Below are 26,407 nucleotides of genomic sequence, written 5' to 3'. Positions count from 1 at the left end.
CTTCTATACTGAATTGGGTACAGCCCTAGGTTCAACGATTATGACCCTGGCTGACATCGACTTGTTTTTCGGGTTATGTCTACCAGCTGATGTGTGGAAGCAAATCCGGAAAGTCGACCACCATGAGCTGCTCGGACATACCTGGACACAATTCGAGGAAATTGATAAACAACGAGGACCGGGACAAAAGCCTTTGAAATCCATTTTAGACCTCCCAGATAAAATCGTACAGAAATTGAAAACCCTGATTCCAGAAAAGAAAGTGGACTGGTTGATAGTAACGGCCTGTCGCCAGAAACCCCAGGAGGATGTATCGGAATACTTCTCTCGGTTCGAAACAGTGTTCTCCGATTACAGCGGCCAGGACATGACCACTGCAACCGGACACCATCTGTTTGTCCAGAATTATGTTAAGGGTCTGTCATCCGAGGTCTCCCAGAAACTGCAGGCTAGCGAGAGAAGTTGGGCAGCCTCCAAACCTACGGCTATCCTCCAGATGGCCCAATATTATGAACATCAGAAAAATGAAAACGATAGGGCAACCGAGAGAAAGAAGGATTTGAAAGAGAGGGTGATGATAGCCCAGCTGCAAGGGGTGACTATAGGACGAGACCAATACCGGGGAAACTATCAGACGAACGCCCCTAAGTCCCAAGACCGTACTTCGACTCCCCACAGTGGACGTACAGACATTAGAGAGGACCATTGTGCTTTCGGTAAAGGGACTGGCCATTGGAAATCCCAGTGCCCAGTTCTTCTGGACATGGTCAGAAACAAAGACCCCAAGGACATAAGAAATGGGCCGAGAAATAAGGGACAACAGCGAGGGCCCCCAAATGACACGACTAACGACAGATCAGGTAGACCAAATACATTTGATCGACCCAGGCAGAACCAATACCAGCAATCTGACTATGATGACACCCACAACTTTGCATAGGACTGCCAAGGGCAAGGGAGGGATCCAGTCGAGCTCTATGTTGACCAGCAAGGCCCTTACGTCACTGCTAAGGTCCTGGGTACCAAGTCTCCATTTCTGGTAGACACTGGCGCAACACGTAGTGCGTTATCTAAACGACTGATTCCGGGGGCACCCTTGTCTGGCTCACTTATAACATCGACAGGTTTCGATGGAACGCCCTCCACTAACCCTTTGTCCGCCCCGATCCTCTTTGACGTAGAAAACAACACCACTGACACCACGTTTTTGCTTTCCTCCAATAGCCCTGACGCCATTATGGGACTTGACCTATTGAAACACTTCCGAGCGACGATTAGATGTTCTCAAGACGGAGTTCGAGTTTTTCTTTACGACAACCCTGTCCTGCTTAGACATTGCCCTCCCCGACGCATGTTTTCCATCACCGACACTGACACATCCCTGCTTGACACTCTGCCTCCATATCTATGGGCCAAGACGGATTCGGACGTAGGGCGCATGTTGATCGACCCAGTGCACATTACTGTCCGACCAGACGCAACTCTCCCAAAACGTCCACAATATCGGATATCGCCCGAGGGCGAGAAGGCATTGGTAAAAATTATTCAGTCGCTAGTCGACGCCGCAGTGGTGGAGGAAGTAGTTAGCAACGTTTGCAACAGCCCTATCTTGCCCATCATCAAGAAACAGGGAGAGGGAGATGAGAAAGCATACCGTTTTATCATTGACCTTCGAGAGATCAACAAAGTGGTGGTACCCCAGTACCCTGTGGTCTCGGACATCACCACCATCCTGACTTTGATTCCTTCTACTGCCACCACCTTCACTGTCATTGACCTCAAAAATGCATTCTTTTCCATCCCCATCCACCCAGACAGCCGATACCTCTTCGGCTTCACCCTAAAAAACCGCTCATATAGGTTCTGCCGAGCACCCCAGGGCTACACAGAAAGCCCTAGCATCTACAGCCAGGCCCTCAAGAGACAACTAGATCAAGTCCAGTTACCCGACGGAGTGGTGTTAGTGCAATATGTCGATGACATCCTCTTAGCAGCCGACACCACTCCATTAGCAGTCACAGCCACCATTCAACTCCTGCACTTCCTTGCGGAAAATGGCCACAAGGTCTCCAAGAAGAAGTTGCAATTCTGCCAACCCCAGGTCACTTACCTAGGCCACCTTTTGTCCAAAGAAGGAAGAAAACTCACTCCTGATCGAATCCAAACCATTCTAGATACTCCTGTCCCTAAGACCCAGAAGCAGGTCCGCTCCCTATTAGGCCTCACCTCCTTCTGCCGACAGTGGTTACCAAACTTTAGCCTCGTTGTGAAACCGCTGCTTTCTCTGCTAGGTAAAGACGTCCCTTTCCCACTCCCTTGGACCCCTGAGTGTCAAACCTCCTTCACGGAACTACGAGATGCCCTCTGTTCAGCCCCCGTCCTAGGTACCCCTGATTACAAAAAGCCCTTCTCCCTTTACACTCACGAAAGGGAGGGGTGCGCTTTATCTGTCCTGACCCAGGCCATTGGCCCTAAGCAACGACCGTGCGCTTACTTCTCTGCCACTCTTGACCCTGTAGCCAGAGCCTTGCCTGCCTGCCTTCGAGCCGTAGCTGCTGCTGCGATCTCTATCGGACAGAGTGAGGGGATCGTGCTTTCGAATTCCCTCACGGTACTGGTACCCCATGCGGTCGACACCCTCCTGAACCAAACCAAGACGCAACACCTGACGAGTGCACGACTGACTGGATACGAACTGACCTTGCTTGCACCCCATATCGCCCTGAAAAGATGCACCACACTGAACCCGGCAACTCTGTTACCCTTGCCAGAGAACGATCCCAACGTGCACCCTGTACATGACTGTGTGACTCTTACGGACGAACAGACTAGAAGTAGGGTTGACCTCAGAGACACGGCTTTCCCTGACCCTGACTGAGAGCTTTGGGTGGACGGTTCTTGTATCAAACTCCCCGATGGCACCACTTCCGCTGCCTATGCAGTCACCACGGCCCGAACTGTAGTTGAGACAGCCCGTATCACGCAACGATCTGCCCAGGCAGCGGAACTGATTGCCCTGACCCGAGCCTGCATCCTGGCAACAGGAACTACAGCGAACATTTACACCGACAGTCAGTATGCCTTTGGGGTGGTTCACCATTTTGGGCTCCTTTGGAGGGAAAGGGGATTCTTGACCTCACACGGCACCCCCATTTTGCACGGGGATCTAGTCTCCGCCTTGATCGAGGCCGTCCTTCTCCCCAACAAGCTTGCAGTCGTCAAGTGCCAGGCACACAAAAAGGTGACAGACATCATTGGGCAGGGAAATGCGCTAGCCGACATCACTGCCCGAACGACAGCTGAAAATAGGACGACAACACATATGTACGTGACCAGGTCACAAGCAGAAAAATGGACTGACGCTAGAGACACTATTAAAGACATTCAAACGGCTAGCACACAACACGAGTTGACTGAATGGACACGGGTGGGATTAAAAGACGATGAAGGCTGCTGGCGGACAAGAGACACAAACAAGTGGTTGCTACCTGATTCATACTTGATTCCCATACTGGCTATGGCTCACTCCCCTGCCCACATAGGATCAGCCCCCATGATTGAACTTGTCTCCAGGGTTTGGCACAATGATAAAATCACAGATTCCGCCAAACGTCTGGTCCAACAATGCTTGATATGCCTGCAACACAACCCCGGGAAAGGAACTGTAGTGCCCCGGGGAGGATTTGGGGTCCCAAACCACTCATTTGAGGTCCTGCAAATGGACTACATCCAGCTAGATAGGTGCCAAGGCCTGAAATATGTACTTGTCGTGGTGTGCGCCTTTAGCAAATGGGTGGAAGCATACCCAACCCGTGACAACACTGCTATGGCCACCGCAAAGGTACTGTTAAAGGAGTTTTTCCCCCGTTACGGCCTTTGTCGTATTTTATGGAGCGATAATGGCCCCCACTTCATAGCCGAAGTCATCCAGTTCCTCTTAAAGGGGTTGGGTATCAAGCAGAAATTTCACGCAGTCTTTCACCCCCAGTCCGCTGGACTTGTTGAGCGACACAATGCCACACTAAAACTTAAACTGGCCAAGATAGTAGCTACCACGGGTCTGAAATGGCCAGACGCCCTCCCACTAGCATTGCTATCGATGCGTTCCACCCCCACCAGACATCACTTAACCCCTTATGAAGTTGTTTTCGGCCGACCCATGAGTATCTGGTCTGCACCAAAGCCAACTTCCTTTCATGACGTCCCGGACGTCCTAATGTCTGATTATCTGTATAAATTGACTGAAACTCTGTCTGTCATTCATCAGCAGGTGCAGCAGGCCATTCCCGATGCTTCCAGGGATCCGGGTCACGCCATCCAACCCGGGGATTTCGTGCTGATCCGAAACTTTCAGCGGACGAAAAGTTTGGAACCCCGGTGGACGGGCCCCTGGCAAGTGTTAATCACCACCCGGACGGCTCTTCGTGTGGAGGGGAAAAGGCATTGGCTGCACGCGCACCACTGTAAGAAGGTCTCCCCGACCCTGGCCACGACAGAAAACATCGGCGACCAAGAAGAGCTCCTGAACAAGGACCGACCGTCACTAACCTGCTATCCTGATACCGAAGCACTTGAACTTTCAAGATTCTCTGATCCCACTGTGCCATCCAGAGAAGGGTATTTCCTGCGTCGAAAGGAGGGAGCTTCGGCTAAGTAGACCACAAACTAAGTTGAATCTCAAAACGGTGACCCAAAGCAATCAAGGGCTGCCTGGAGAGAAGCTAAACTAAGTCTGTGGTTCTGCCCACTACCGAGCACCTTGAAGATGAAGATGATGGAAGCGCCAGATAAGAAGATGATGGAAGCGCCAAATAAGAAGATGATGGAGACAACAGGAAATACCCACTACAGAAACCCAAGAACAGACAGACTCCACAGCTCAAAGACAATTGCACTCTTCATCGCAATCCTTTTTTGCTTTCTCCTCATGACCACACTCTGGATTGTGGAAGAAAATGCACCTGCTCATGAAACATTCCTGACCACTGCTCAGCCTATCACCGCGAAGGAACATTATCTGATTTCGCTCTCTCCCCAACTCAGAGAGAGGCGAAAGGAGTTTTGGAATAACTCTTTCGTACAGCTCCTTCACCAGCACAATCTCGCCACCAATGCCACCAACTGTTGGATCTGTGGGTTGCTACCCCACGCCACTGGACACTCGATACCATTCATCCCCTCACCCTTCTCGGTTCATGGCTCCTGCCTTGCTTGGCTGATCCTCCTGCAAGAAAGCTATAAGGACAATGCCACCTCCAGCAAAACCGTAACGCCTTTCTCCCACGGGGTCCGGCGAAACAAAACAAAGACACACTTCTGCCCACAGACCTCCAACGACTCCATCCACATGGACATCCCTGCTAAAGAACGAATTGAAATGCAGGTGTTCAACAATCCAACCAGACCCACCTTCTCCTACCTGCGAAAACGAACAGCTGCCACTCTGACTGTGGCCCTATCAGTCATCAACGTCACAGGCCACATGTGCATAGAAGGACATGGGACACAGCTGGTGGGCCGCAGCGCGTGCCGATTTACCCGAACTTTGGACACTACGGATCCACCTTCCTTTGTGTCGTCCCCAAACATGTATTTCGTCTGCGGCACAAAGGCCTACACCTGGCTCCCCAAAGGCTGGGGGGGCACTTGTTTCATCTCCTTCGTCCTTCCTCCGACTTATGTGGCCCCAGCGAATCATCATAGGCAAAAACGAGCCAAGGACATTGAGCAAGCCGACTCAACAGGAGCGCAGTTCCTCGATGCTATGAAGGGACTTGTTCCTCTTTGGGGCCCGATGGCAAACAGCCGGGCCATCCGACATTTGACTCAGGCAGTTGAGACAACAATGAACATCACAGCTGGTATCTTTGCCAACAACACCGCCGAACTCCAAGCGGTCCGCTTGGTGGCCCTACAGAACCGCCTTGTCCTAGATGTGGTTCTTGCGGACCGTGGTGGAGCATGCCGCATTATTGGGTCCAGCTGCTGTACATACATACCGGACAACTCGCCCTCAGTGTACAAAGCCATCGAACATCTTCACAGACTCTCTTCAGAAGTCCACCAGGAACAGGAAGAATGGTCGCTTGGTGGTTGGTTCTGGAACACTGTTAAGAACTGGGGCTGGAGACTGTTCACCATTATCCTAATTCCTGTAGTAGTAATATGTGGCCTATGCTTAGGAATTCAATGTCTGCCACCCCTGTGTTCATTATGTGCAAACTGTATTTGCCCTAAGGCCGTGGACTTTGGAAATGAACGCATGGGAGCATTATATGATGCCGAGGTTGGGAATTTGATGAAGATTGACATTGAGTAGGCAAGTTGGCTAGATATGTTGAAAAGGGAGGACTGTTAAAGATTAGACTGAAAATGTCAACGTTATCGGCACCATCTTGCTCTCCTTGGGCCCATTCGTGCGCGTAAGCGGCAGCCATTTTGTGCACCATGGCCTCCCTGCCCCTCGCCGATAGCCTGTGTGTGTGTGTGTGTGTGTCTCTGTCTCTCTCTCTCTCTCTCTCTCTCTCTCTCTCTCTCTCTCTCTCTCTCTCTCTCTCTCTCTCTCTCTCTCTCTCTCTCTCTCTCTCTCTCTCTCTCTCTCTCTCTCTCTTTCTCTCTCTCTTTCTCTCTTTCTCTCTTCTCTCTCTCTCTCTTTCTCTCTTTCTCTCTTCTCTCTTTCTCTCTTTCTCTCTCTCTCTCTTTCTCTCTTTCTCTCTCTCTCTTTCTCTCTCTTCCTTCTCTCTCTCTCTCTCTCTCTTTCTCTCTCTCTTTCTCTCTCTCTTTCTCTCTCTCTTTCTCTCTCTCTTTCTCTCTCTCTTTCTCTCTTGCTCTCCTCCGCTCTCGCATGCCTTGGGTCATAAACCCCTCTTCAGCGCGGCTCTGCCTCGGAACCCATCCTGTTCCGAGCGCGACACTTCCCTTCATTCCTTTCATGGTCCCAGGCCTTTGATGCAAACCCCCTTTTTCCTGTGTGCCCGTTTGTCTTCCTCGTTCCCAGGCCGACACCTAGCTCTGCCGATACTGTTCCTTGCCCCTCCCCGTACAGTAGAAAGCTTCCCTCATCAAAGGACCCCCGAGTTGATCAAAGCCCTCACCCTATGAGATCCGACCAAACCCCCACATTCCATGAATCGGCGGAATGTCCAGCTGCGCGGTAGTCATCACCTGTTGTGACCGGGGTGAGGACTTCAACTGTAAATGTGTGTGGGAACGGGCCTGAAGGGGAGATTCGGAGGATATCCCTCCGTACATCAAAGCATTGCCAAGAATGTGTTGTATGTAATAAAGCAATAAACCTGTGTATAAGAGGCCAGGCCTCAGAGATGCGGTTAGAGCACCTCGTGACGATACTTGCTGTCCGAACTGATGTGTTCTCCTCCGGAGAGAATAAAAAAACCTTGTTTCCTGCCTTCCAGTCTCCAGCGCCTGCCTCTTCATTGGTTAATAACTTGTGGGTTTAAGAGGCGACACCGCCGGGCAATACTTAAGGTTCTTTTAATTCGGTTGGTAGCCTGACCTTTAACAAGATTGTTATTTGTTTGTCTTTCAAAAAGCAAATAGACAAGAGGTTTAATTTGTTATGGCATGCTTACAGAATAGAATCATTATCCTAACCGTGGGTTATGCTCCTAATGCGAGACAGGATAGGTTCTCACAAGACTTCTTTCTAACCCTGGCAGCTTTCACAGCTGGTGATATAGTAGTTTCTGGTTATTTCAAATGTTGGTGTACTCTGGAATTGGATAGATCAGGTTCCCCTAATTCTCATACTAGTGCATTCTCAAAGGTTGAAAGCTGTCATGAGGGATTTGGGCCTTCTGTATTTCTGGAGAGAGTTCAGTGATGACTGAACCTTCTTTTTCCACACCCATAATTAAGGGCAGATTACATACTAATTGGCCACAGCCTTGTTGCAGACATCAGGTGAGCGAAAATATACTCCATTACATTTTCAGACCATGCTCTGTTGACTTGCTCTGACCTCCGACGAACACAAACATTGTAGGTGGAGGCTACAACCCATCATGCTGAGAGACTGGGTCTTGGATCCAGCCAGCACCCTAAAATGGTGGAATTCTTGACAATTATTCATAGGAGATTGAGGTTGCATGTATGTGGTGCTCCTGCAGTTCAGCGGTGAGAGGGGAAATGCATTTGGGAATGGGAAACACTTGGTGAAACCTTTGCTACCCTTACTCTGCAGGGTTATGGCTTCGCAGTGAACGTTCAAAGCTTTGACCACCAATATAGCCGAGATGACATTCCAGTTGAGAGAGAAAAATTATGATCAAGGGGAAATGGTAGGCTTATAACTACGATGCCTGCTCAGCGTAAGACTTGTAAGTAACAATATGCTAAAGGTAATCTTTTCTTAGGGAATACATCTACTTTTCAAAATAAGCATCTGAAGGAATTCTGTTCCTCCTACTCCTCGTATATACAGAAGGCTCTTCACCTGACTCTACAAGTTGATTTCTTAGACCAAAGTACTATGAAGCGCATCTCACCAGCCCAGAGGGAAGCACCGAAACCCCTAAAACAAGTGATCAAATGATGGCAGTTGTCTCGACCCTGAGACTAGGTAATGGCCCAGAATGATTGGCGGCAAGTGTTTACTGATCCTTTGCACGTACTCCAGCTCCTAAGCTTGCAGCTTTATTTAACAGTTTTGGTGAGCTGGGTGGCGTTTCTCCTTCAGTGGAGGAGGCAAATATATTCTTAATACTTATGTTGGGTCCTTATGAGCACTTATTCTAAACTGTTTAAAAATCCTGGCCATGTGATTGTACACCATCTTTTTATAAACTAATAAATCCTGTTCAATCCTGCATTATTGCGGGCCGACAATATCATGATAATGTGAGTACAATAGTTTGTTTGTCTGAAAAGGAGTTGCCAGTAAAGTCCCAAAAACAGTATCAATAGTACCAATCCTGTTTCAGCTGGGCTGCTGTATTTATTATATACCTGCGGTCCTGGACATGTTCTTAGTAGATCCCTGCAGGTCTGCAGTGTCTGTTCAAGGAGTCCTCGGACGCATAGGACCTCAAACTGCTTTTTTCGGTCAATACTCACTCGCAAGAATTTTTAGCTAAATAATTAAATGAAGTTGGTTCCTTTGACAAGGATAATAGTTTCTTTATGTAACAATAGCGCTATATGTCTAAAGTATAGTCTCTGTTCGCATCCAGATGGGCTCAGACCTGGACTAGCAATCCTCTTACAAAAATATTTGTAATTGTTTATGATTAGGTCTCGCCTACGCAGCGTGGATGCGCTGCATAGGAAAAAGACCTTTAGCAATGGATTCTGTTTTTCAGTCAAAAACGTGCACGCATTGCATTGCTTTGAATGCAGCACGTGCACATTTGGCGATTCCCTTGCGGGAGCGAGCTTTAACATGTGGTTCCTGCTTGCTCCCGCAAGGGAAATAGCCGAAGGGCCTCTCCTCTCTCCCCTACCCCTGCTGCCTCCTCCTCTCCCATCGCGTTTTTTTTTTTTTTACTTTCAGCGCCAGGCGTTTGCTGGTTCTTTTTTGGATCCATTTCACAGGGAAGCAACTAAATGAAAGAAAAAAGATGTTGTGAACCGTTTCTTCAAGTCATGGTTTTCAGTAAGTGAGGAGCGAGGCGCGCGCTGGTTCTTGCCAAACTGTTTGTTTCTTTCTTTTACGGGGCTTTAGTAGTAAAACACATTCCACATTTAGCTAAAAGAAAGCATAAGGAGCTCTAGAATTAAGAGACTGGTACTGGATTAATGTGCCAATCAAAGAAATAGATGATGTTTATCTTTAGCTTGCACGCGGCAAGCCCTTTGCACAATAATCAGGTAGTTGGAGTGTTAAAATAAACCAAGGTTGTGGAAAGTGGCACGTGGGTGCGAGCGGTGCTTTATACAAACTTGATGGCTCATTAATTAAAGTTGATGTCCTTTTGGGAGACTCCAGGATACTAGTCTTGCTGGCCTGGTCTACAAATTTATAGAGCTATTCCGTCCATGTCGGTAAGAGCTCTTTCAACTATTCATGGGGCAGTGGTTGTTTAGAGATCATGTGTGGTCTCTGCGAGGTAGAGAGGTGACCGGTCCTAGACCACATTTACGACTATAAAGAGGAAAGGAAGAGGGTTTCATTCTGAGTGTTAACAGCCGACATGATGGTGACTTAAGTTGGCAATATTTTGGGGGGTGGGGGGAGGAGATGTAGACTCATTGTGCGCAGGTGAATAAAGAAAAAAAGAACGGTTGAGACCATCAAGTACATTGTGTATATTATGAATCTACAGAACTATTTTGATAAGAATGCTAGGGTCACAAAGGCCCCGGCGAGTGGCCCACCATACCATTGGGTTGGCAGACATCATTGCCTTTGCCCCAATTGCAGACACCACCTACTGATAGATTCCACTCAATCTGATAGAGAACTGTTTCCCAAAACTGTATCTACCAACATGGCGAATACATTTTCCGCAAAGCAGAACGTAGAGACGAGACCCATGTTCTTTTGACCTGCTCGATAGTTTATTTTTCAGAGACAAAACCGCAAATTGGAATTTGGTTTTGTTTTTTAATAAAGAGAAACTTGTGACACACAGGGAACTTTCAATATAATTTCATTTTTCATCCGATAATTTCCGTAAACAATTCTCCTACCTCTAGTTACAGGTTCCCAATTAACGCCGTCTTAGTTAGAATTATAAACCAGCTCAAAAATACACAGTGAGCAAAAAGTGGCAAGTACCACACTGAAGCATTTGCATTCTGACATATTCTGTTTCGGAGGTAACCATATCTAATGCAAAAATGAAACAAGAATGCATGGAGAATCTGCGGGTTAAAGTGTAGAGCGAAAAATGAGCCTTAAAACGCACAGAAAGCCGTTAAAAGACCCTATTCTGTGCCCTAGCAAGTCGCTCAGTTCAAGAGAAATATATGCAGTATACTGTACACATGGCACCGAGGGGAATAAGAGGCAATTCAAGGTCTGCGCGGCCATTACTTAGGTAATAGTTTCAAGCTGTAAGTCACAGCTGCACAGCCCTCGCCAGACAAGCTATCACAGCGCTTCACAGCTGCACAGGCCTCGCCAGACAAGCTAGCACAGCGCTGCTTTGATAGCAGTGGGACTTTAAGTGTCAGGATACAGAGAAGGCAGCATGCCCTGGCTGTGAAAACAGTTTGAGCCGAACCAGATAGGGGCCAACTGGATGGGCAGCACAAAAAGAAAACAATTGGCTCATTCAACAAAGTCAGGCCTCTGCCCCAGAGAATCGCCAGAAGACAATAACATTCAATCAGAGCCAATGAAAACAAGAACCAGCCAAGTGGCTGCGCTTACAGAACTTTATTTTTTTTTTAAAACAAATGCTAAAAATATATATAAAGGCTTATGTGTTTTTAAATATACTCGCTGCGGTCTATTTTAGGGTTCCTTATCCAAGATGGTTTCCATTTTGAAACTATAACTGCTTGCTTTGTGTGCTTCTAAAGTAGCCGACAACAGAAAGGTAAGCTGGAAGAGAGAGATGTGGAGTGAAAGACAATCTATCATAAGTCATGCTATGCGCACAGCCTGACTGACCCTTTTTGCATTATTTTTATTTTTTTTTTTGTATGACACCCTCAAGCTGGCAACATACTGTGCGAGGTCTGTGTGATGACGCATATGTTCAGTTATGTATGTTGTGTGGATTCCAACTGGTTTGTGATCCAAGATGGAGTCCTTGAGGAGTGTTTTTGGCTTTGCCGACCACTTCATTTAACTCGGGTAAACTGGTGTTACCCAGCCTCTTGCGTCGTGTTGTGAGGGGGCCTATCATGGTCCTAGATGCGGTATTTATGCTGTGAGGGGGTTCGCAGTCTCATTAATGTGTTGCTTATAGGGCCTGTGAGGGATGAGTGCACAAGGAGTAAATTGTCTATGGCGGCAGAGGTGCTGTACCAACTAAATAGGCTCGACGAACAATGTTTTTTGAAAATCTGGAACTTTAAATAAAGAGGTCAATAGTAGTGACAAGCTGGTTCCTTAGAGCCCATGTTTTATGGAATAAAACGGGGCTGAACACACCCACAGGGGCTCAAGAGAACAACCTAGATTTACAGCTCAGGTCTCTTGTTTCCACAGAAGATAGCTTCCCTAGTGTCACAAAAACAAGCATTGGCTTAGCCAATAGGTCTCGCTTTTGGGACCTCATAAGTATTTAGTTATGCTGCACAATATCCTTGGTGCAACATCAACTGTTGCATAGCTAAAACACTTATAAGATCCCAAAAGCGAGACCTATTGGCTACGCCAGTGCTTGTTTTCTAGACCACCATTCATTTCTGCACACTTAGGAGCCAGTGTTCCAAGCGCTTAGTGATGTATGTATGCACAGTTACACTGCCGATAAAGGTCCTTCAAGTCTGCATGCTCTCCCACTCCTATTTTTCATGGGTGGGTGTTGACAGACTCCAAACACCTAGACTTCCTGTATTAAAAAAATGGCATGCCTGCATTTTTCCGCAGAGCTGAAATAAATCCACAGACAAAGTACCACTTCGCAGTAGGCAATCTGTACTCTGACATAATGATCACTTGGTCTTCTAGCTGTTATGTAATTGCTGTCTTTGCCACCTTTTGACTCCAGCTTTGTCCTTACGCAGCTTGATTGCCCCGTCTCTGTGTGAGGCCAGTGTCAGCCCAGTTACTACCTTTGCCCCAAGCCATCTGCTAAGAGGTGTGATTTCACACAAATAACTATTGCTTTGTAATACAACCAGGGTCTTATCGGTTTGTAGTTGCTCTTCTAAACAAATATGCAGTTGCAGAGGAAAATAGATGTGCCAAGTTCATATAGTGTGTACTTGTTTGTATATTATTGGGGTGCACATTGTAGGAATGTCTTGTGTCCTCGCTTTCAGCTGTGATTGAGTGGGGTCTGTAGAAGTAAAAAAAAAAAAAAAAAAGGTTAAGAACCACTGTTTTAGATAGTACCAGCACTTCTTCACCACGCTGCCATAGGTTTAATGGACAGCACCAGTACTTTTCTGCAGGCAGCAGATATTTAATGAATATGCAGTTGTAACTGTCTGCTGTGCTTCACTTGCAACAATAAATACAAATCCTTAAATACTACATGTCACAATTCGAAGGCTGGATGCAGAATAGGCAGTGTCCTGTACGTGCAGACTCATAGAGATGGCCACAATGGTATGTATCTGATGAGTTAGGTCTGAATAAAAACAGTTTATATTCCTTCATTAGAATGAGGCTGGCTGCTTTATACTGTCCCCTTTGGTCCTACAAACAGTTCCACTTCTAGGCAGAGAGGATTACTGGTGGACCATGTTGTCCCAAATCTAACATAGTCGGAAAGATTAATCTCTGTCCCGCCCTCTCAAACCTTCCTTCCCTTCCTCCTTTGCATAGCTTGTTTATACTCTGGATTGGAAACCTGTATTCTCCACGGCCCCCAATCAAGGGACAACTTCTTCTCTTTTAGCAATATTTGCAAGTTCAAATGTCAGCTTACTTCCCTCTGCTGTTTTCCCCTCTCATACCCCTTCATCATTTCCAAATTGCTCCTCCTCTCAGTCCATTAAAAAAAAATGTTTAACCCCTGCGTCATCGGCTCCTTTAATTTATATCTCCCGGGTAATGCGCTCCCCACCCCTCTTCAGCGTAGACAAATAAGCATATATTTTTTTTGTTTTTGCCAATGTGTAAAATCGGCTAAATGCATTGGCGCAGGCAAATGATCTGTGTAGGCAAAGCTAAAAGGCAACACCTATTGGCTTTGCCAGTGCTTGTTTTATCTTGCATATTAGGCGATCTCTTCTGTTCTGTTCGGATGTTTTTATGATGATGATGGATCCTAATAAGCCAGTTTCTACAGCCCTGTTGATCACCAGCCTGTGGCATTTGCTTACACCATACATACCCTTAGGCATTGATGCAAACAAAATCATACAAGGATACACTCATCTAATTTGAAAGATGACTCTGGGAATAAAGAGACTCTGAGATGCTCCTAGAAATATATCGCCCTCCAAGAGCGAATCAGGCAGCTGGTGGTTGTTTGTGTTCCATGCGTATGAGCTAAAGCCTCATGTGGAAGAGACTCATTTCTGCAACTCATTGTTCCAAAACCCAGATTACTTCATCAGTAAACTTCTCAAAGATACAAATTCGCAACTCTGGTCCTGGCCCTGATTAGATGCGAGTAAAGAAAAAAGTCTGTGTTCCAATATTAGAGCTTGCACTGTGCTACAAAAAGATCTTTCTGAAAATAACCTTTTCATAGATTGCTAAACTTCTTTACTAAATGGGTTTTTGTATATCTGCAGCCAGTTACTGTTCCGAGTTCAAGGTCCCTGAAGCGTTGAACCGCTCTGCAAACTATTATTGCTGCAAAAGAGCAAATTGCATTCATTAATTGAAGAGTCATTTGCCATCAGCGCCACATACTGAGCCATGGTCCAGTGCACGTATATTTACATTTACTCAATCACTACGTCATTTTTAAAAAGGTAGTGCATATTTCAGAACTTAAGGATTACACTGATGTTGGTGAACCCGTTATCGGTGTTAATATCGGATTCCAATCTAATTCATCCTGCTGCTTGAGTGGACAATCATCCTGGTTTACCATAGGTCTAGTTCCATACTTGGCCACCGATATTCCTCTAAGTTAAATCTTCATTCCCACTAAGAAAATTCAGAGCTTTCTGTTTAAATGCTGGACTTTGTGAAGACTGTAGATTTACTCCACCGGAACAAAGTTACATTTTTCTGCTCAGGTAAAAGGCTGTGGCCTTTCTTTTTTTCATGTATTGTGTGCGCTTTATTTAGTTGTGGTCAATCTAGGCTGTTTTATTCCGCTTGACAATTGCTTGATGACTTGCACAAATTAATTGGGTTATCCATGTACTCTTACTGCTTATGGCAGAAGAACTGGATAGGGTTATCTAGACTTCAGAATTCAAGGAACACACCTCCTGAAATATGCTATCCATTAAGCTTTTTATGGACTAAAATGAGTGCTAAAATCACATGCGTCAATTAGTCTATGGCTAGCATAGATCATTTCAGCAGCAGTGCTAACTGTTCTTGACTATACTTGATTACCTTAGCAAGTTTTGATTTGTATTTGCTTTTCATTTCACTTTGATTGTACAAGTAATTAAAAAGTGCTGAAACCACCAGTATGCTGTGTGAGACATAGATTGTAAACGAGCGTTGGCATAGCCAATAGGTCTCGCCTTTAGGCCCTTATAAGTGTTTAGTCATGCAGCACATTATCCTGTTAATAATCCGGTCATTCACACAATTAAGTTTTCAGAAATGCCCTCTTTACTGCTTCTAAATGTTGCCATCTAGTGGGAGTGACCTGTAGATTTAAATATCAATCAGCGACAATCATAAACTGTGGTTTATTACTATTACTGAAAACACATATGTAAGGAGACTTGCACTAGGTTTAAAATACGTTGCATCTCAACCTCTTTCAGTATCAAGCTTTGCATGAATAAACAATGCAGTAGGTGGGTCGAAAGCGGAGCACTGTACATGCAGATGCAGCCTCTTGTCCACAGAGTTCCGTTGGGCTCGTATCGCTATTCTTGTCCGCTAAATAGTTGAAATTTTATATAAATACACATGTACGTGCGCAAGTGTTTAAGAAGTATATACATACGTGCACACATGCAATGTATTATGCTTATTTATGAAGCAGTTTGGCAGCACAAGGTGAATTTCATATCCTTTGTGCCTTTAACAGGCCCGGTCGCCCCACGCTCCTCCTTACCCCTGCTTCCTGGTTTGCCGCTCTCCACGCCGCATCTCCTACAGGCGCCCCAGCCGCCGCTGAGCCGCCGCCAGCCCACACTCGATTTCCCGCCGCCAGCCCGCACTCGATTTTCCCGCCGCTGCCTCCCTGCGGCCCCGCCCCCCCGACAGCCGATTGGATCCACGCTCCAGCTACCCAGCGGACCCTCCCTCCCGGCTCCCTTCTTAAGGGGACCCTGCCACTTTCTCTGGAGCGACCACTGTGCCTTTAACAGGCCCGGTCGCCCCACGCTCCTCCTTACCCCTGCTTCCTGGTTTGCCGCTCTCCACGCCGCATCTCCTACAGGCGCCTGAGCCGCCGCCAGCCCACACTCGATTTCCCGCCGCCAGCCCGCACTCGATTTTCCCGCCGCTGCCTCCCTGCGGCCCCGCACCCCGACAGCCGATTGGATCCACGCTCCCGCCACCCACCGGACCCTCCCTCCCGGCTCCCTTCTTAAGGGGACCCTGCCACCTTCTCTGGAGCGACCACTGTGCCTTTAACAGGCCCGGTTGCCCCACGCTCCCTCCCGGCTCCCTTCTTATGACGCCCCCACGCACGCACAGCGTTGACGCGCAGCGGGCGCGCTGATTGTGCGCCGAAGGCGTGCCAAAGGCAAGCCCGTCTGCGCCCGTCCGCACCTGGCCCGCGCCCAGCACCAGGACCCCTGGCCCCCACCGAAGCAAGACGACCCGACGGACCTACGACGCCGCCACCCTCAACGCACTCAATGCCGGCCGGAACCCCGCCTGCTGCCGAGCCACCCCGAGACGCATCCACGGACCCTTCACCTGCAAAGCCTGCAAATTCACTTGCCTCCGAACCTGCACCGCACCCGCCAAGCCAAGCACCAGCAGCAACCACCTGAAGTGCATCCTGCTCAACATCCTGCTCAACACCCGCTCCGTCCACAGACACGCCGTGGAACTCTGGAACCTCCTCGACGCTACATCACCGGACGTCGCCTTCCTCACGGAAACCTGGATGAACGCCTCCTCTGCACCCGACATCGCCATCCCGGATGGGTACAAGATCATCAGGAGGGACCGCATCAACCAGACCGGAGGAGGCATCGCCATCGTCCACAAGAACACCATCCGCATCACGACCGACACCAACGACTCCTTCGCCGCAGCCGAACATCTCCACTTCCAGATTCACACCGACCCAAAGACGACCCTCAGAGGCACCCTCGCCTACAGACCCCCGGGACCACGCACACAATTCAGCGAAGACATCACAGACTTCATCAGCCCGCACGCCCTCCCCTCCGCTGACTACATCCTCCTAGGGGACCTCAACTTCCACCTGGAGAACAACAAGGACCGCAACACCACCGCCCTGCTGGAAAACCTCGCCAACCTCGGACTCAAGCAACTGGTCAACACCCCCACCCACTACGCCGGCCACACGCTTGATCCCGTCTTCTCTTCCAGCAAGTACATCACCTTCAGCCACGCCACCGGACTCCACTGGACCGACCACAGCTGCGTCCACTTAAGCTTCAAAAGAACCACGACCCGCCACCACCCGCAACAGGTACCTCACAGGAATTGGAGCAAGATCACCGCGGACCAGCTCACCACCTCCCTCAGCCAAAGCCCACCCGCCAACACAACGGACCCCAACGAAGCAGCCCGCAACTTCACACAGTGGCTGACCACCTGCGCCGACGACCTCGCGCCACTAAAGAACCCTCCCAGCAGACCCAGAAGCAAGAAGGCATCCTGGTTCACCGACGAACTCAAGGACTCCAAGAAGACCTGCCGCACCCTCGAGAAAGCCTGGCTCCTCAACCGGACCACCGACAACATGACCGCCCTCAAACACGCTACCCGCAAGCACCACCAGCTCATCCGCACCACCAAGAAGAAATCCCTGAAGGAACGACTGGACAACAACGCCCACGACAGCAAGGAACTCTTCACCATCGTCAAGGAGTTCTCCAACCCCAGCACCGGCACCAACGACATCACTCTGTCACAAGACTTCTGCGACTCCCTCGCCTCGTTCTTCCATCGCAAGATCACCGACATCCACAACAGCTTCGGTGCACCACCCACGCACCCAACCGTCGAACCCACGCCCCCCACCGCCACCCTTCGCACCTGGACCACGGTGACCACCGAAGACACAACCCGCACGATGAACACCATCAACTCCGGATCACCAACCGACCCCTGCCCACACCACGTCTTCAACAAGGCCGACTCCACCATCGCACCCCAACTCCAGAACATCATCAACACCTCCTTCAACACAGCCACCTTCCCGGAGAGCTGGAAGCAAGCCGAGCTCAGCGCCCTCCTGAAGAAACCTACAGCGGACCCCACCGACCTCAAAAACTTCCGCCCCATCTCGCTCCTCCCTTTTCCTGCTAAAGTCATCGAGAAGATCGTCAACAGACAGCTGACCGCCTTCCTCGAGACGAACGGATCCCTCGACCCCTCGCAGTCCGGCTTCAGAGCCAACCACAGCACCGAGACCGCCCTCATTGCAGCCACCGACGACATCCGGACCCTGCTCGACAAGGGGGAAACAGTGGCACTCATCCTCCTGGACCTCTCCGCTGCGTTCGACACTGTCTGCCACCGCACCCTAGTCCAGCGCCTCAGCAACATCGGTATCCAAGAGAAGGCACCACAGTGGATCATCTCGTTCCTCGCCGGAAGAACACAGAGTCCGCCTCCCCCCGTTTCGCTCCGAGGCCACCGGAATCCTCTGCGGCGTCCCGCAAGGATCTTCACTCAGCCCCACCCTCTTCAACGTCTACATGAGGCCTCTTGCAGCCATCGCACGCCAGCACAACCTCAACATCATCTCTTACGCAGAAGACACCCAGCTGATCCTCTCCCTCACCAGAGACCCCGACGCCGCCAGAACCTGTCTACACGAAGGGATGAAAGACGTCGCCGAGTGGATGAAGGACAGCCGCCTGAAACTGAACTCGGACAAGACGGAAGTCCTCATCCTGGGATCTTCGCCCTCCGCCTGGGATGACTCCTGGTGGCCCCCAGCCCTGGGCACCGCACCCAAGCCAACCGACCACGCACGCAACCTGGGCTTCATCCTGGACTCCTCCCTCTCGATGACCAGACAATTCAACGCCGTCTCCTCATCGTGCTTCAACACCCTACGTATGCTTCGCAAGATCTTCCGCTGGATCCCGACCGAGACCAGGAAGACTGTCACCCAGGCACTCGTCACCAGCCGACTGGACTACGGAAACGCCCTCTACGCCGCAACCACAGCCAAGCTACAGAAAAGACTCCAGCGCATCCAGAACGCCTCCGCCCGACACATCCTGGATGTCCCCCGACGCAGCCACATCTCCAACCACCTGAGGAACCTGCACTGGCTCCCCGTCGACAAGAGGATCACGTTCCGGGTCCTCACCCACGCACACAAGTCTCTCCACGACCTGGGCCCCAAGTACCTCAACGACCGCCTGACCTTCTACACGCCCACCCGCCAGCTACGTTCTACCAGCCTCGCCCTCGCAGCCGTACCACGCATCCGAAGAGCCACCGCCGGAGGAAGATCCTTCTCTTACCTGGCTGCCAAGACATGGAACTCCCTCCCCATCCACCTTCGGCTAACCCAGGACCATCTCGCCTTCAGGAAACAACTCAAGACCTGGCTGTTCGAGCAGTAGCATACCCCCTACCCCAAGCGCCTTGAGACCCTCCCGGGTGAGTAGTGCGCTATACAAATGGTATGATTGATTGATTGATTGATTTGTAAATGTGAAAAACAGGTGACGATATTACTCTTGTGCTCACAAGGTTTGCGATCAAATTACAAATAATGCACATTTGAAGACTACATGTACCAGAAAGCACAATACACAAAAATCTGGAGAAAAAGGGCAGACTGTCTGGGAATTAGAAGTGTTCCAAGGGAATCACAGGCTGGGACATTAGAGGAAGAAATCTGTAGGTACGTAGGATAATAACATCTAGCCCTATACGGGCAGTCTGCCGTGAACTGTTTGGCTATGGGGTAAAAAGCTCCATAGTTGTATTGTTATTGCTTGGATTCTCTTTCATGATGAAACCTATTCAGGGCTTTAAGTGGGATGAAAGAATGGGGAAGGAGGTCTCTTAAAGGGGCGTGGCCAGTGTAATTAAAGGTGTGGCTTAAAATCTGGGCTTAGCATAGTGTACGGCCGGGCTTGTATTTTGCTGTTTCTGTAATTGCATCCAGATATATGGTGCAACAAGTAACATCATACCTACAACAAGTCAGGACTATTGGATTTGTCAATGGTTGTTAGTGTTAAAAGATAAATAAGCAGCAACTATGACTTGTATATAATATTGCAAAAGCTTCCACTTAAAGCCCAGGTGACACCACAACAATGTTTCTGCGCCTGAATTTCAAAAAGAGATCAGGACTCTCTTTAAAGGATTTCCCTTCACCTACAACGCTCACCTGGCCTGACGTCATGCCGTAATTTCTCCACGTGTGAGAAGTGAGCAAGGTGAGCAGCGCACATCGATGTGCCTGCGGTCCCTGCAGTCCGGAAAAAAACAGACCGCCAGGGCAGAAAACAGAGCCCAATAGAGACCTTCTTTGTGGCCTCCTTGAAAAAACTGCTGGTGCTCCGCACCGGTCCACTTAAAGCCCTGAGCCTATATAAAATTCAATAAAATGTGTTCTAAATAAAAAAAGTCGGAGTTTTCACACAGTGGAAATCACTTCTCAAAGGTCAACTGGTCATCTTTCAGTTGCTTAGTTCTATATTTGGCTGTTAAAACTGGTACTAATGAGGAGAAATCAATACCCAGAAAGTATTACTAGGTGTAAAAATTACAAAATCAGGAAGTTATTCTACCAAACAATGTGCTGCATTATGCCGCATAGTTTATCTTTGCTTGCCACATAATTTAGTCTACCCTGCTGTCTAATTTGGTGCTCCCCTGCAGCATAATTCCAGGTGCCCTGATGACAGTGCCTCCGAATTGCAAGCAACTCGACGACATCTTAGCGGCTTATGTAATCAATATTCAATTCCTTTCAGTCTGACGTGTAGAATTATAATTGGGCAGCCGTGGATACTGAAATGTTTTTCACCAAAGGAGTCCGAGTGACATAAAATGGACAGGAGCGAAGTTTGTATGGTCTACAATGTCACTACATGCTGTAGGTGAAAAACATTACGTTTATTCACAGTTCTCCCATCTACAATTTTATGTTTGATAAGGGTTCTAGATCGGTCTCAGGGCTTTAAGTGGGATGAAAAAACTGGGGGGGGGGCAGGGGGGAGGTTCTCTCAAAAGGGGGTGACAAATGTAATTAAGGGAGTGGCTAAAAACACATAAGGTAAAAATTTGTATTTAGCATAGTGTGCCGCCTGACTTGTATTTTGGGGTTTCTGTCATTGCATCCAGATATATGATACAAGTAACCTCATACCTATAACAAGGCAGAACTAGTGGCTTTGTCAATGGTTGTTAGTTGCATAAGACAACCAGCAACTATGGCTTGTTGTACATAATATTGGAAAAGCTTCCACTTAAAGCACTGCTGACACCACGACAATGTTGTTGCTCCCGAGTTTCAAAAAGAGAAGGGAAATCCAGAGATAAAATGACTCTCTTTAAAGGACTTCCTTTCCCCTGCACACTCTCCTGGCATGACGTCATGCCGTAACTTCTCCCCTAGTGAGAAGTGAGCACAAAACAGAGCCCGATAGAGACCCGTTTCGAGGCCCCCTTAAAAAAAACTGCCGGGGTTCAGACCCGGCCCACTTAGAGCCCTGGCCCACTTAAAGCCCTGGGTTTAGTATTGTGAACAGGTGTTTCTAATTGTGGTATTTTAAAGAGAGAAACCGTCTGAAGGAGTCCGGCACCGTTTCCAGAAGCGTGTACTTTCAATCATCAAAACATTTATAGAGCGTGCTACTCACCCGTAAGGGTCTCAAGGCGCTGAAGGGAGGGGGGTGCTGTTACTGCTCGAATAGCCAGGTCTTGAGGTGTTACCTGAAGGTGAGATGGTCCTGGGTCAGTCGTAAGTGGGCAGAGAGGGTGTTCCATGTCTTGGCAGTCAGGTAGGAGAACGATCTTCCTCCGGTGGTGGTTCTGCGAATCCGTGGGACGAGGGCGAGGCTAACGGAGCAGAGCTGGCGAGTGTAGAACGTGAGGCGGTTGTTGAGGTATTTGGGACCCATGTCGTCAATCGCTTTGTGTGCGTGGGTGAGGAGCCTGAACGTGATCCTTTTGCTGACGGGGAGCCAGTGTAGGTCTCTCAGGTGGGCAGGTATGTGGTAGTGGCGAGGGATGTCGAGGATGATGCGTTCTGTAGACACTGGAGTCTTTTCTGGAGTTTGGCTGTGGTTCCTGTGTATAGGGCGTTCCCGTAGTCCAGTCGGCTGGTGACGAGGGCCTGGGTGACAGTCTTTCTAGTTCCGGTCGGGATCCACCAGAAGTTCTTTCGGAGCATGCGCAGGGTGTTGAAGCATGAGGATGAGATGGCGTTGACTTGCTTGGTCATCGTGAGAGAGGAGTCCAGGATGAATCCCAGGTTGCGTGCGTGGTCCGTAGGTGTCGGTGCGGTGCCCAGCGCTGTGGGCCACCAGGAGTTGTCCCAGGCAGATGGGAATGGTCTGAGGATGAGGACCTCCGTCTTGTCTGAGTTCAGTTTCAGATGGCTGAGCTTCATCCATTCCGCGACGTCTTTCATTCCATCCTGGAGGTTGATCTTGGCGGTGGCTGGGTCTTTGGTGAGGGAGAGTATCAGTTGGGTGTCGTCGGCGTAGGAGATGATGTTGAGGTTGTGTCTGCGTGCGAGGGGGGCTCATGTAGATTAGGGTTGGGCTGAGCGAAGAGCCTTTGGGTACGCCGCAGATGATCTTGGTGGCCGCAGAAGGGAGGGAGGCGGACTCTCTGGGTTCTGTTGGATAGGAACAAGGTGATCCAGTCCAGGGCTTTACCTTGGATCCCAGCGTTGTGGAGGCGGGTTATTAGGGTGCGATGGCAGACGGTATCAAAGGCAGCTGAGAGGTCTAGGAGGATGAGAGCGGTTGTTTCCCTGTTGTCAAGCAGTGTCCTGATGTCGTCGGTTGCTGAGATGAGGGCAGTCTCGGTGCTGTGGTTGGCTCAAAATCCGCACTGGGATGGGTCGAGGGTGCCATTTGTCTTGAGGAATGCGGTCAGCTGTTTATTCACGGTCTTCTCGATGACTTTTGCGTGGAAGGGAAGAAGAGAGATGGGGCGGAAGTTCTTCAGGTCTTTAGGGCCGCTGTGGGTTTCTTCAGTAGGGTGTTGATCTCTGCGTTCTTCCAGCTCTCTGGGAAGGTGGTGGACGTGAAGGAGTGGTTTATGACGTTCCGGAGGTGGGGTGCGATGGTGGTGTCGACTTTGTTGAAGATGTGGTGAGGGCATGGGTCAGAGGGAGAGCCGGAGTGGATGGTGTTCATAACATGGGTGGTGTCTTCAGTGCTGATGGGAGTCCAAGCGTTGAGGGTGGTGGTAGGGGGTGTTGGTTTGGTGGCTGGAGGCGGAGTCTGGGCCCCGAAGCTGTCGTGTATATCAGCGATTTTGCGGTGAAAGTACGTGGCGAGGAAGTTGCAGAGGTCTTGTGACAGTGTGATGTCCTTGCTGCTGGCGCTGGGGTTGGAGAGCTCTTTTACGATGCTAAAGAGTTCCTTGCTGTTGTGTATGTTGTTGTCCAGCCGCTCTTTGAATGATATATTTTTGGTGGTGCGGATCAGCTGGTGGTGTTTGCGAGTGGCGTTCTTGAGGGCTGTCAGGTTTTCTGTCGTCTGTTCGCAGCGCCAGGTTTTCTCGAGGGTTCGGCAGGATTTCTTTGATTCTATGAGGTCGTAGGTGAACCATGTGGCTTTCCTGTTGCCGGGCTTGCCTTGAGGGTTCTTCAGTGGTGCAAGGGCGTTGGCGCAGTTGGTGATCCACTGTGTGAGGTTGCGGGCTGCGTCGTTGGCGTCAGCGGTGTCGATTGGTGGGTTCTGGCTCCGTGATGTGGCTAGCTGGTCTGTGGTGACTTTGCTCCAGCATCTGTGCGGGGTCTGTTGAGGGCGGTGGTGGGAAGTGGTCTTCTTCAAGGTGAAGTGGATGCAGCTGTGGTCGGTCCAGTGTAGTCTGGTGGAGTGGCTGAAGGTAACGTGGCCGCAGGCAGAGACGATGGGGTCGAGGGTGTGGCCGGCGTAGTGGGTGGGGGTATTCACCAGTTGCTTGAGTCCGAGGTTGTCGAGCAGGGTGGTGGTGTTGTCGCTGTTGTTCTCCAGGTGGAAGTTCAGGTCCCCTAGGAGGATGTAGTCTGATGAGGCGAGGGCATGTGGGCTGATGAAGTCGGCGATGGCTTCACTGAATTGTGTGCGTGGGCCCGGGAGTCTGTAGATGAGGGTTCCTCTGAGGGTGGTCTTTGGGTCGGTGTGGATCTGGAAATGTAGGTGTTCGGCGGCAGGGAGGGTGTTTTCGGAGTTGGTTGTGTCGCTGATGGTGTTCCTGTAGATGATGGCGATTCCTCCTTCGGTTTGGTTGATGCGGTCCTTCCGGATGATCTTGTAGCCGTCGGGGATGGCTATGGCGATGTTGGGGGCAGAGGAGTCGTTCATCCAGGTTTCCGTGAGGAAGGCGATGTCCGGCGCTGTTGTATCGAGGAGGTCCCAGAGTTTGATGGTGTGCTTGTGGACGTCGCGGGTGTTGAGTAGGATGCACTTGAGGTGGTTGTTGTTGTTGCCTGGTCCGGAGGTTGGGGTGCAGGTTCGGAGGCAGGTGTATTTGCAGGTTTGGCAGGTGAAGGGTCCGTGGGTGCGCTTCGGGGTGGCTCGGTAACAGGCGGATGGTCGGACGGTGTTGAGTGCATGGAGGGTGGCGGTGGCGTATCTCAGTCTGGTTTCTTGGTTTCGGTGGGGCCCAGGGGTTCTGGTGCTGTGTGCGTCCAGGCGCGGACAGGCGTAGACGGGCATGCCTTTGGCGCGCCTTGGGCCTCGCAGCATTAGGAACCTGCTCTGAATCGCGGTGCTGAGATGTAATCACCAAGAATAACATTATTTTGAAAAGACTGTTGGAATAGGTGCTTCCTGTTCTTGCCATTGGCACCCCACTCTGAGTGCTCCACAAGCAGGCTATCCACCTTCTTGCTGCTGTATCAGACCCAGAGGCAGGGGTTAGGCGTGGGGTTAAGAGTTTCCTCATTGGCTCCGTTAAGTTAACGGGAGGTACACCTTCCATTTGGAGTTCTCTTGATGGGACCCAATTCACGGTAGTTCGAGCACTGCAAGCAGCCTGAATTTACGAAGAGCGTGAAGAGTCCTGGATCAGAACGCTCATCACACTCTCCACCACTTCACGTCATGCTACACCCTTGCTGATATTTTTATTCCTGGTGAAAGTTATTGGTGCTTTTACAATCTATTTGCTGTAGCAGTCGCTGGTTGATTGTTTTTCACTTGTAATGTATACTTAACTTAATACGTGGCAGTCTCGTGGCTCCCGTTTCTGCTTTTAAATGTTGAATCTACTGTAAAGATTTTAGCCAAAATATGTTTAATGAACTTACTAATCACCCAGTTAACTTTACTGTGGGTGCATGGTAAGGTGGTTTGGGCACTCACTGCCTCATGTGAGGAGACCAATATATGCTGTTCTGATTTTCAAATCTAGACTCCGGATAGTTGGAATGACATACCCACACACAGGAGGAGTAATTAATTCTTTCTTTCTTGGGTGCAGGGCATACCCATCTTATGTGACCTTGCTAATCGTTCTCCCGCCACATGCCTGAGGCTTTGGGGCATTGCTTTTCTGACATTCAGGTGAAAATAGTCTTGCTTTGGGAGCCTGGTTTTAACAGTTGCTCAAGAGGCTCAATCCCAGAGTCTTTAAATGTTTCAGTAGGCTTTGGAATGCCCTTCAAGGGAGCGACATGAGACTGGCTTTGAGATCCCTGAATATGATCTCTAGGATGCTGAGATTTATTTACTTGTATTCCCATTTTTCTGGCCACTTGGCCTACTCTTCTCAGTGGGTCCATTTGTAGCTTAGCAGGTGCCTGTTTAGCAATGGCATCCAACAATTGAGCAGATGTTGATATTCCAATTTGTCACTTCCACATTTCATTAGTCTTCAAATCTTGTTACTGCACACGAGTCCAGAGATTACTCCAGATCTCAACACTTGTGTTGAGGAAATCGATTGGTAGAGCTGACGAGTGGTCCTAAGGAATTTTGTTCAGCATTAGTATGTGTAATACTATTCGTACTATGCACATTACCCCAAGGGTTCCCTTGGCTCTGAATCTACTGCGTTATTCCGTCCATTCCCACTCATCACACACATTTCCATTGTATCTTTAGACTTGGAATGGACAGGTACTTTGCCGAATGTACAGGCTCACTTATTCTTTCCTGTCTTCTATTGCTGGAAATTCAACACCTTTACATCAACCCTTCTTTTCAGGTATTCTCCTCTTTCACTGTTGAAAAATAGATCATGGTGATTCTGTGTTAGGCCCACCACTCAGGTTGTTTAATGATGAGTAAATGTTTCTAAACACTACAAGCGATTCTGTTAAGCTTTGTCAATCCAGGGAACTGGCACTCTGGAAGGGACAGGATAGGAAACCGGGAGGAAGCATAG

At 49.2% G+C, this 26,407-nt stretch overlaps 1 protein-coding gene across 1 annotated transcript in view; it reads left to right on the top strand.

Annotated features, from left to right (window-relative positions):
- Window positions 1-26,407, top strand: part of UAP1L1 (UDP-N-acetylglucosamine pyrophosphorylase 1 like 1) — a 149,872-nt gene that overhangs the window by 28,232 nt on the left and 95,233 nt on the right. The window lies entirely within an intron of this gene.

The sequence above is a fragment of the Lissotriton helveticus genome, chromosome 5_1, assembly GCF_964261635.1.
Source record: "Lissotriton helveticus chromosome 5_1, aLisHel1.1, whole genome shotgun sequence".
Taxonomy (NCBI): domain Eukaryota; kingdom Metazoa; phylum Chordata; class Amphibia; order Caudata; family Salamandridae; genus Lissotriton; species Lissotriton helveticus.
This window is presented reverse-complemented; position numbering and strand designations above follow the sequence as displayed.